Here is a 12908-nt window from a genome sequence, read left to right on the forward strand (position 1 = left end):
GGAAACCACTGGTTTGTTGGGGCTAGGTCCGCAGTGGGAAAGGCATATGAGATTCAAATCCTCCTCTTTACTCCTTGTACAGAGCTGACAAGCCCACCACAGTAAGAAGACCCTTGTTCAAATGTCAGGGCAGGTTAAGACTTTGATCACATTTAGGACTGCTCCATATGAGCTGCTCTGGCAAACACTATAATTGAGTATAAGAATGCAGAGATTACATTCAGGAGATACTTGAAAAGCTTGGATGGACTACAATTCTCGTGGGTGAGAAGGCTGTTTTTAACATATCTATTTATAGTTATTTTCTATCCAATTTGAAATAATACCTCGCCGAATAATACCTAAAGACTTTATTGCCAAGTACAATCTTATACATACAAGGAATTTTTTTGTGGTGCTGTTGGTGCATGCATCCAGTAAACTAAACTAACCTTTTTTGACCTGGAGCTCCTTACTACCACATCATCTACATATGTGATGTTCTTAAATGGTTGTTCATTAACAATAGAAAACCAGGGTTTTAATTTTGCAGCTTATGAGGTGGAGCTAAAGTTTAAGTGTTCTATGGAAGCATTATTTTGTCTCTCAACCCATTTTCTGATCATGATATGCTTGCACAATTACAAAGTGACAGCTTCACAGGCCAAACAAAAGTCCAAAACTCAAATGAAAATTTCTAATTTAACTTCTCTGTTTTTGTGTCTTTTTAGGAAAATGTAAATTCTCATAAATATTTGATCAGGTTTGTATCATGACCCGGCAGCATGGCTGAGAAGTAGGGTGGCTCACTTTCCCCAGTGACCATGTCGAAGGATCCTTGAGCAAGATACTGAACTCTTAGGTGTGCCTGATGATGCTACAGGCTTAGACTGCTGGGGGACACATCTGGTTACATGGAGCCCTTCCCTCCTCTCCTCTCCTCTCCCCCTCTCTCCTCCTCTCCTCCCTGCACATTTTTGGAACTGTCATTACCATTACTTGTTGCACTTTGTAGTTTGGCCTTGGTGTCTCGCAGTCTCTCTGTGTTTCCACAGATCCACCAGAGCCCCAACCGCCGCCTGCATCGCCCCCCCCCCCCTCTTATTCCCTACTGTTACACCGGCCTGCGCTCCCCTTCCATGAACCAGTCTGCCATCCAGTCCCCCATCAAGCTGGCTTGCTCTCCCTGCCTCCCCTACCAGAAGCTTCCTTCTTCAGCTGTTATTAACATTTCCGTGTTTCCCACATTTTGTATTGTAAACTGTTTTCTTGTCTGTAACAACATCTACTGCACGTCTGTCCGTCCTGGGTGAGGGATCCCTCCTCTGTTGCTCACCCTGAGGTTTCTCAGATTTTTCCCTGTTAAAAGGGTTTTCTATGGAGTTTTTCCTCAGTCGATGTGAGGGTCTAAGGGCAGAGGATGTTGTTATGATGCCATGTGAAGCCCTTTGAGACAAACTGTTTGTGAAAACGGGCTATACAAATAAAATTGCCTTGCCTTGCCTTGCCTTGATGACCCTGCCACTGACTGGCAACCCATCCAGGATGTCCTAATGAAAGCTGGGATAAGCTCCAGCCCCCCCCCCCTTTAATGGATAAGCAGTATAGAAAATGGATGGAAGGATGGAGGGGTTGTCATGTCCAAGAGAAAACACCACTGAATTTTTAGATTGACCCAAATTTGGATGCATGCCCCCCCGACCTGATTATGGCTAAGGAATGCAGCAGCTTGGAAAATAACTATAAAAAGTGAGTTGTCAGTGGCAGGGTAACAATATAAGAACAGATTCACCAAAGACTAAGACTGAAAATACTGGAAGAGTAAATGGGAGAAGGAATCATCACATAACATCAATGCTCAGTGGCTAACGGATCTAAGCGAAGACCACAGAACTATCACAGAACAAGATCCAGTAACCATCTCAATGGCAGACATCAAAGACAGGGTGTCAGGTATGAAAAGCTGGACAATACCAAGCCCTGACATGATCCACACCTTCTGGCTGAAGAAACGCATGCCATCAATGCCTTTTCAGCACAACTGAACCAGCTGCTGATGTCTGGGACCCACCCAGAGTGGTAAACCCAAGGGAGGACAGGTTCGGATTATGAAGGACCCCCAGAAGGGAACCTTCCATCCAACTACCAGCCAATAACCTGCCTTTGCACAACATCAGTCAGGTTTTCACCAAGAGTGGGTACAGATATCAGTTCCTGAGTGGGCCAACCATCAGTCTCTTCCTCTACATTGGTGATATCAAGCAGTACGCCAGGAATGAGCAAGACGGACTCATTGATCTGCATCACCTGGATCTACAGCAACAACACTGGAATGTCATTCAGACTAGATAGTGTTGAATAAAGTTAAGATGAACAGAAACAAAAAACCTGCTGTGAATACTCTGAAGCCTATTACATTATAGCCTTCAATTACTTTAAATTAGAAATTTTTTACACAATCAATAATATAATATCTCTATAATAATATTTGACAAGTTATTGTGTTACTGGTTCCTACATTTTGGTCATTATTTTTACATATTGGCTGTTATCACATTAAGAGTTGAAAAAATACATTATTTGCAGTTAATGCTGAAAGCCTTTACAGCCAAATATGTGCTACGTAATGCCAGGTATTTTAGCTATTAAAATGCTAATGCCAGTGGCAAGATTTTACATTATGATTATGTATTGAACTCCTTCAGTGATGTGAAATCATGTTTGCACACCTGCAAAAATATGAGGCACTGCTCACGAGCACTGGATGCCAGGTTTCTTGGCAGCAAGCCTCTATTTCTGTTTGACACATGGAATAAATTCAGGGTTACATAAAGGGCCATTATACCACAAGATCACTAAAGATTCAAACTGTGAATCAACCAAAGATACTCTTGTGGAGTCTCAGAGGGAGAAGATGGAATGGATAATGAACAGAATGGGTGCCTTTTATGGTAAATGTCCAGGCTGGCAAATGAGCAAATAATGGTTCTAGCAGGGATCTCAGCCATGCCAATTTTCTGACTCAGTAAACTAAAGAGTATATGTGCCCTAATCAGGGAGAGGAAAGTGACAGTGGTGCCAATCATACAAAATAGGGCTTGAGCATGGGCAAAAGTGGGAAAATTACTTACCAACAAATAAAGAGCTGTAGTATTATTCAGCAGATGACATAAAAGCCAAATATGTTTTATATGTTTCACAGGCTACTGCACTGGGCTGCACATCCCTCAGCCTTAGCAGAACTGGGGGAATGTCTGATATGACAACAGGCAAGGCAGAGAGGAAACATCAATTAGAGGCAGGGCCTTTACAGTGGTTGTCATGACAATAGTGATGGATGAAAACCAAAACTCTCGCACTGTCCTCTCCGGAGACTTGCTGACTGTAACCCTTCTCTTGGACACAACCTGGACAGATCCAATCCGTGGCTTTGTGTCCACCAGACCCCCCTCCCCCCGCCCCCCCCCCCCTCCCTTCAGTGCTCTGTTGTCTTAGAGAATGCAACAAATCCATAAGGGATATGATTTCAGCCTGCTCACAGACAAGAAGAAAGTGTAGTTTGACAGTTTGATGAATAGTGCTGTATCATTTGCTAGATGTACATATTAGTTAGTGTACATACGAATTGATAAACTCCTCCCACAGAAAAGGATACCGGTAATTAAAACCCCAGGGGCCATCAGCTTACGTCTATAAAACAAATGCTACGCATATTCAGACAAGCTCAAGCGATACCAACAGCAACATTTTTAGCCTGATTCTCCCTATGCAACTGGTATAGGAAGAACTGGATTGGAGTTTGACACTAACGTACCTGTGGCTGTCAGTATAACCAAGGGGCGCATTACCAGATTCACATATACTACAGATACACATACCTGAGTTCAGCTGAGGCTTTGTGAGACACTACATGATAATCGACTCAAGTTGACAAGTTGATCCACCACCCCAAACTTAGGGTTAGTTCCAAGTAGAGAAAAGGTATTTTGTAAAGATTTTGACACCAGCATCCATTGCATCACCTTTACAATGAGGTACAACTTGTGAGGATCATGCAATTCGTGGAACGAGAAACCCACCTAAATGTGTGGCTAGTCCCCCCCCCCAAAATTTGCCAAAATCCCCTGCAATTTTCCAGAGAGTTACACAAATGGGCATCCACAAAAATGTCTCACTGAAACTCATCTCTCTGCCATTACCAAAGAAAATCATGCACTCGATCATATTAGACTTTTATTCTGGCCTACTGGCTTCAAAGTTATGTTATCAGTGGGACATTTAATGTATATGCCCCGAGATTCACAAAAAGTGATTTAAAAATGCCACTCTGAAAAATAATAAGGTGTAACAGAGTTAATAATGCACCTGAAATACTTGTTTTGTTATTTATTTATTTTTTGAATCTTATTGCTTAAGGCACTCTACTGGGCTTCTCTTTTCCTTTTTTTTGTTCTTCCTGAGCTGCTGTAGCTGTTTTTGTCTCACAGCCTCTGAATGTAACATAACACTGAAGCTGAGGGATGACATGCAGAGACCAGACAACTTTTACACAGTCATGTGTACATATTGTCTCCTGCAGCTACAATAAATGTGTCTGGGAAACCATCTCCAACTCCTGACTCCTCCTTCTCCAACCCACTTATGATATACGTATGATGACCAGTATTTTCGGGGACCAAAACTATTATATATATAGAGTATTTTGTGCTACCTAGATGATTTTTGGCACTTGATGAGGAGACAGCTTTGCAGCACTTACAAAATGTGTTTGACAGGCTGCACAGCCATAACTTAAAATTGGCCCCAAACAGTGCTTTTTCCTCAGAATGTCTGTCAAGTTTCTTAGCCTCCTAATAGATGAGGATGGAGTTTGAACAGACCCAAGCAAACTTGAGAGCATCACAAATATGACAAGCACTAATGTCATGGATTGTGACCTATCCCTGAAGATCATTTTTGGGGATGATAAATAACTATCAACATTTGTGCCCATTGTGCCATTCTGGCATTGCCAAGGTGCTCTTTAATCTGTTGAAGGGTGAGAAAATGAGAGGACAGAAACACAAAACCAAAGTATCAGCAGGAAGTTATGTGCATCTGACTAGACACTTGAGCAGGAAGTGACCTTTGAGAAGTTGAAATCCTCATTGATACAGTGTTGTCCTGGCCCACCATGACTTCACACACCCCTTTCTGTTGGCAACTGATGCTTCCTTTGATGGCATAGGTGCTGTGTTGTCACAAATTAAGGAAGGTGAAAATCATGCCGGACTGATAGCTTTCGCCAGCAAGTCATTGTTTCAGTCCCAGAAAAACTACCCAGCTCATCACTTAGAGTTTCTGGGTATGAAGTGGTCAGTCTGTGACAAGTTCAGTCAATGGTTAAAGGGCCACAAGGTCACAGTCTGGGTGGACAATAACCCCTTAACTCACATCCTGCATCCTTGACATATGTCAAGGAGAATGTTAGCCACAGGGTACTTGCTGAACTTTATGCAGGTTTCTTCTCTGCAGCCAAAGATATGCCAAGTGTTTGAGCCAAAGACATCTTCAGGTCATCTAGTGGCCGTGTGAAATCCTCCCCATCAAGCAAAACTGCCCAGTCCCCGTGCAGCCCACTCACCATGCACGCTCAATGTATTGGTTCAGAAGATGTGTCTGCTGTCTAACAGTCTCACACTGACTGGGATACTGGCCCAAGAGCCCATGAAGTTGACATTGTGTAGTACCTATCTCAGTTGATTCCTACTGGACCAGACATATTACCTGCCTACATTGAATAAAAGAGCTCTGTGATAAGTGGCTGGAGGATAGGAAACCCTCTTATGTCCAAGCTTATGGTGAGAGATGTTGGAGGCCCTCAAAGAGAGAGAGGTCTGGTGACTCTGTCTCTGTCACAAGATATTTGAAACACTGGGATCGGCTCACTGTGTGTAATGGCGGGCTGTATAGGAACTTAAAAGACCCGAGAACCAAGACAAAGTACATTCCATATGTTGTTCCTGACTTACTCAAGCCAGAGGTTGTGCAAGGTGTTTAAGATGGAGTCAGACATCAAGGCCAGTTGAGGTGCCTCAGTTTAACGAGACAGAGGTTTTTCTGGCCATCCCTTGACAGAGATGTGAGAGACTATGTCCGCCACTTTCAGCAAGATGGTTGAGCCTGAGGGAAGCGCCCCTCTGGAGAGCGTTAAGTTAACTAGGCCACTAGAGCTAGTCTGTATGGACTTCTGTCAGCCAAAGACTCCAGAAATAAGTTTATTGATGTCTTGGTGGTTACAGACAATTTTATGCGGATGGCTCAGGCATTTCCATGAAAAGGCCAAACAGCTAAGCAGGTGGCAAGAGTTCTCTGGGACCAATATTTCTGTGTCTTTGGGTTCCCGTAAAGGATGCATAGCAACCAAGGTGCTGCCTTTGAGAGTCGGTTGATAAGTGAGCTCCACAAAGTCTCAGGTGCCAAGAACTCACATGACCCCTACCATGCAATGGGTAATGGGAATGTGGAACAGATTGCAGATTTTGACATTCATGTATAACTGCACAGCCCATGAGACAATAGGCTTCACTCCCTTTTACCTCACGTTTGGTCATGTCCCCCACCTTCCTGTTGATGTCCTCTACTGCTACGTCCACTATGACTCTGTTGTGACAAGTTATGATAAGTATGTGGCATGTCTTGCAGATGATATGCGTAAAGAGATTGAGATGATACAGAGGCAGAACTAGAAGTTCACAAAGTATACTTTAAATAAGGTAAATAAGGTCATGTTAATTCACATAGCCCTCTGCCGACTTGCCTGTGCAAAAGCTGCTGGACAGGAGCATTTAATTTTGATGACAGCGCACTTAATTAATTGACTGTGATAGGCTTTGAAGATGATTTCAAGTAAATCAGCAAAAATGGCATCAGAAAAACATCTGATACCCTACCGTTACCACCACCCCCCCACCCCCCCCCCTCCCCATTGTATGCCTGTACTATGCAATGTTTTGTGGTCTTTTGGGGTGTATAAGGCATCCTGTGAACAGTTGCTGGATTGAGAGGTAGACGCTGCTCTCATACAACTTCACCCTTTTAGGGTATGCTTAGTTGGCCACATGTGAATTCTTGTATTGTGTTGTTTTCTTAAGTGCATACTCCATAGTGTTAATTCTGATTCCATACAAGTCAGTGGGTTACCTGACATATTTGTTTATTTGTTTCATGAATTTTATCACTTCAGGCACTGGCTTCTCTTTTCTTTTCTTTTTTTTGTTCCTCCTGAGCCATCACAGCTGTCTTTGTCTCACAGTCCCTGACAGTAATGTGACACTGAGGCTAAGGGATGATATGCAGTAGAGACCAGACAACTGTCACACAATCACGTATACATATTGTCTCCTGCAACTGCAAAACATTTGTCTGGGAAACCAACTCCAGCTCCTGACTCCGTCTTTTCCAACCCACATTAGTTACAAAGGTATACAAAGCATGTTGTTGCTTAACACTAAGGAGGTCATTATTATCAGGTAGAAGGTGCAGGGTGGGTTGCCATTTTGTTGCCATGTTAGGGCCTATGCACACTGGACACACTGGAAAAAGTGTGTTTTGGCATGGTACAGTTGTGTTTGGATGAACATGGGTTGAAATAAAGCCCAGTGTGTTTTGGTAATACACATAGTTAGCCAACAAATTTCGACAGATGGAAAATAATTGTCATGAAACATGTGATATTGCAGCAAGATGAGGCTAATATTTTTGGCTTGTCTTTTGCCTCACTCACTGTACGTTAAACCAAATAGCAAGGGGTTTGGTTGACTCCTGTGCCATCCAGCACTCCCACATGATCTCTTTCATCCCATTCCACTGCTGTGATGAAATATAATCCTGACAAGTGAGATTCCTGACCAGATATAAAAGTCATACAGCTCGAATCAGCTCAATGATGATGTAAGTGTGCTCAGGGCGAAAGCAATGTGAGAGCTGGCCAGCAGGGGAGTGGGGAGGGAGGACAATCGTGCTTCAGCACGATACAAGAAAACCAGGCCAAGTAAGAGTGTGTTAGAGCATTTAAGCTGTTTCAAAGGCAAAGTTTGACTGAAAGAAGAGACAACATGGTCAGGAAGCATAAATCTGGATTTGAGAAATGTTTTTGTCCCCCTAAGAGACTTTCTCATTGCGTCTAATCCTTGGACCGAATGAGTGTAATGGTTCATTATGTAACAGGCTTAGGGAGGAGATGAGTTTATGATGAGCACTCCTGGACATTTCTGCTGGGATTATGTCAATATGGTTTGCTTCCGGTTCATTTGTAGGGTAAACAACAAAGGATGGAATTGTTGCATATAGTGGAAATACTATTTAATTAAAAAAGAGAGTTGCACGGAAACTTTCATTTTTTTCATTTTTTGACCCTTTCTTTGCAGGAAGAAATGTAGACCAATTTTACATGACAGCAGATGGTACTTGGGTGCTGTGAGACACTGAGACATGCTTTCAATGTTCTTCACCAGAGAGGAAGGTTTTGTGGAGTCAGATAGTCATCCACTCAAAGTCAGGTGTTAGAGGCCAGATGAGAAGGATTAAGCCAATCACTGAAAAAGCCTGCTGCTCACAACTCAACAAACACATCTATCAGGTTACGTCATTACTGCACATGGTTGGGGAAACACAAGAAGCAGCATGGACACGAGGTGATGGGTTTTATGATTTGTCAGCGCAATAATTAAGTGCAGCTGATTGCATGCAGATTGCATGTGATGAAGTCCACTTGGCAGGTCTCATTTGTTTGCTATTCCTTGGTATGCTACAGCAGCTGAAAGCAAAAGAATACAGTCATTGAACTGAATTAATGGAATGTATTTGTGCATGTCTCTGTAAGTGTGTGAGAGAGTCAAAAAATCACTTTACAGGGGATGTTAAACTTCGGAATCCACTAACACAGAATGAGTTCTGGATTTTGTCCTCTGTCTCTTGCATTAAAGTAGCTATAGGTATGGACTTGGTTCTTTGTTTTTTGTAAAAAAAAAAAAAAAGACTTCTTAAGTTGTGCTAAAGATAACAAGAGGCTTCAGCAACTTGAAATTGAAAAAAATAGTAGATATCTTCCAGTGGTACAGCCTTAATTCAAATCCAGATTCACTTTTTGTCTGAGCTGCAGCTCATGTCTGTAACAGCTGAGTTATTTGTCTGTAACAGTTGAGCTACCCAGGCCAAAGTCATGACCCTCAATTAGAATAGGGATCTGCTCCAGTTTGGATCTGTTTTCGTATGTACTTTTATTGATATTTATTAATATCAATAACTGTTTACTTTTTCAAACATATGGTTCCACGTGTTTAATGTGTTGTTAAACCCCCAGTGGGAAGAAGAAACATGGCAGCATGCACTAATCTACTTTATTAGACTGGCAAGCCAATGGTCAAAAGAGATAGAATAGCATGTTCCTGGCAGCCTGGCAGTTCCAGTTAAGTTCAACCAGGTCTTCAACCCCTTAAAGGCTTGGGCTATTGTGTCCTTTTGAATACCTTTTTGTAACACAAAAAAACCATTATTTTTGTTTTTACCAGCATATTTAATCTTTTATCCATATCAACTTTATGACCAGAAAATCTATTTGGATCACACTGATATGATCTAGTACTGGACGGGGTCATATCTCACACCACATCTCAGGCAAAGGAATGCTTATTACAGCTTATATAATACTACTAATAAATAATAAACTTTATTGAGAGACAAGTGAGCAGCACCCAACCCAATTTTATTTTATTTTTTTCCCTGGAGCTTCCACAATGACAGCCTGACAGGCTGACAGTGACAAAATCAGAATGTGACAAGAAGGTCGTGTGAAACCTGAGACAATGCGGGCTGCCTTTTTCACACTGCGGGCAAGCTGAGCAGAGCCGAGGGGAGCTGCTAAACATCCGGGTCACTTGGAAGGTCATGGACACGGGTGGAAATGTCGAGTTGACCCTTTCAGAGTGCCCAAACCCCTTGTTCAGCTGCATTTTTGGTGCAGTGTGAAAGGGGCTTAATTAGCCTAGTCCCCTCTTGCATGTCTTTGGACTGTCAAAGGAAGTTAGAGTGCCCAAGGAGAACTCATGCAGGCACAGGGAGAACATGCAAACTCCACACAGAAAGATCCCATGCTCGAGCCGGGGCTCAAACCTGGAACCTTCTTGCTGTGAGGTGACAGTGGTAACAACTGCACCACCATGCCACTGACCCTTTGTCTCAACTTGACAATTTTCTAACTGTTTGAATTGAGACATTTAATTACTTCCTTATCTAACTTCATCAGACACCCCAGGCAAAACAGATGTCGATCTGATGTGGTGATGTTTTTGCTCACCGCTGACCAGAAATACAAGTGATAAAGCAGATATTAAAAGGTGCATCTCCAGAGTGAGCTAATCACCAGGACAGCTCTAAGCACATCAGTTCACACCTTTGATTAAAATGTCTCTCATGGCACCTCTTTTGATCAGATCGTACCTACTCCGTTTACAGCATTTGCAAATAAACACATATATATTTCTGTTTGCAGAAGAAGAAGAAATCAACATCCTAGGCTGCACTGAAGGAATGCCTCATTTACTGAGGTGGGCCTTACTTAATAATACTTATTGATTCCCAAAAATGGCGTATTTTTATTATAAAACAATTTTTGCTCTTTTAAAAAGCCAAAAGAGATATACAGTAGTATGAGTGCATCAAACATCTTTGATTTTTGTTTTTCCAGGAATGTACTAAAGAACAGATCTAGTCAATATTGTTTTACCTTTACTCTTTGCAGTGAATTTTCAACTGATAGACATGGGAGAAGTATGGCAAGCTGTGCCAAATGATCTTAGTAGAAGATCATAGAATATATTGGTCGACAAAATCCACTGTGAAAAAAGCCAAAACATGATATGATATTTAATCTCACATGATTTAAGCAATATAACTGCACAGCTGCTTGTTATTAATACAGATGGTTTCCAGTGAATACACAGAATGAAAACTTAGCAAAGAGAAGTAATTGATGTGTTTACTTGCATATAGAGTGGGAACTGAGATATTATCACAAATGGCCAGAGAAGCATGCGTAATTGTAGTACATACTCATTTACATGCCAATGGCATGAAATTATTATACAAAATGTTTGAAAATACTGTCCCAAATCTTAGTTTGTCATACCGCTTGGGTAATTTGGTTTGGGTTAAAGATGGCAAAAAGTAGAGACCCAGTCCATATGGTTTTGGTTTGTACTTCTATTTTCAATTTCTGGTTGATAGGCAGTGACTGCTGCCTGATGGGTCAAAGCAATGCATTTCTTCATTGCAAAAGGTAAAAATAGAGGTGTTTGTACATCGAGCAGAAAAGAAAGACATCTTTCTTCTGTGTGAACTGATGAATGTAGAACTATCCACATGTGACTGGATAACCAAAAACACCGTATAAGCAGGTCTCAACAGAGCCTATGCTAATCTTAAATCTATGTTCATCATAGTTTATATTAGGCTGAAAAAAATACTGGAATAATTTTTAGTATCCCCCACCCAGGAGCAAAATTTGGTCATTAGGTATAAATAACATTAAACAAAGACAATTTGTTATTTATTCAATAAATAATAAATCTTATTAATCAAAATTAATAATAAGAACAGGGCACTAACAGAAAATCCGGACCAATAACCAAAAATTGTAAAAGCAGTCTCAAAAAGAGTGTTCATCCAGAAATGTCAATATTTGGGAAATGCTATCATATCTAGGATGAAATGAAGGAGTGGAGGTCAGCACTTACACTGTCAACCAGCTTTCATCACAAAACACAGACAAAAGCACCAGGACAACTTATCTTTAAAATATAACAGGGTTTATTTATACTTAGCAAAATCAATCTTAAATTGACATCACCTTCTATAATAAATACATCATATATAATACTACAACAACAGAATACAAGAGGGTTGGCAAGTGTGTGTGTGTGTGTGTGTGTGTGTGTGTGTGTGTGTGTGTGTGTGTGTGTGTGAGAGAGAGAGAGAGAGAGAAACTAAAACACATAGACGCCATACTGTTTTTGCAGAACATTTTAGCTACTGTGGATCAAAATGAATTATTTGGAAGTAGGTTAATGAATGCATCACAAGCGATGCCAGCATTGTGCTTGGAGTGAACCAAACAAGACATCAGTTTGATTTCTTCCTTTTCACTCAAACAGTAACAGGTACCAATTTATCTGCTCTAATTCTAATATGCACAAGGAAACAAGACAATAAACATTATTTAAAATGTATGACACAGCCACTAGACCAACCAGGAACTTTCCAACTACCCACTCTACCTCGACAGAATAAATTCACTGTATTGACAGTGGTGTTGTGGATTTGGTTTGGGGTGTGAACTTCTTTACAACACAATAATGGTAAATTCATTTGATTAGCTAGTGCTTAGTTAACCATAAACTAATGACTGGATATTCAGGTTATCTTTACCGGTTACAAAGATGGATGGAAAAAATAGGGGAGCTTGGGACAGGATTAAGGATGGGGGTTAAAGCAGGGTGAAGTGCCACTTCAGGGATACATGTTCCCCACTTTACAAGGGGTGTTACAAAGAGCACTAATAAGTGGTAAGTATGCTGAAGTAATGCTTATTCAGCGCTCTGATATGTAACTAATCATTCATTTTTTAATTACCCCGATTGCAAATAATGTTTGAGCTTAAATGATCAAACTCCTCAAAGATCATGGACATACATTATGTCACTGATCAGTGAAAGCCAAAAAAGTCCAAATCCCACAAATCCATTGCTGAAAACAAATAAAAAGACGTGGGAACTGAGATATTATTATGGGAGGAAGCCGGAGTACTCGGAGAGAACCCACAGAGGCACAGGGAGAACATGCAAACTCCACACAGAGAGAGCGAGCCCAAGCCGGGACTCTAACCCAGAACC

General features: G+C 41.3%; 1 protein-coding gene across 4 annotated transcripts in view; it reads right to left on the bottom strand.

The window, feature by feature from the left end:
• The window catches only part of iqsec1b (IQ motif and Sec7 domain ArfGEF 1b), a 196428-nt gene that overhangs the window by 84397 nt on the left and 99123 nt on the right, over positions 1-12908 (bottom strand). The gene's annotated exons all lie outside the window — the stretch shown is intronic.

The sequence above is a fragment of the Aulostomus chinensis genome, chromosome 3, assembly GCF_037954235.1.
Source record: "Aulostomus chinensis isolate RoL2024-O1b breed Wild chromosome 3, RoL_Achi_v1.0, whole genome shotgun sequence".
In the NCBI taxonomy this organism is placed as follows: domain Eukaryota; kingdom Metazoa; phylum Chordata; class Actinopteri; order Syngnathiformes; family Aulostomidae; genus Aulostomus; species Aulostomus chinensis.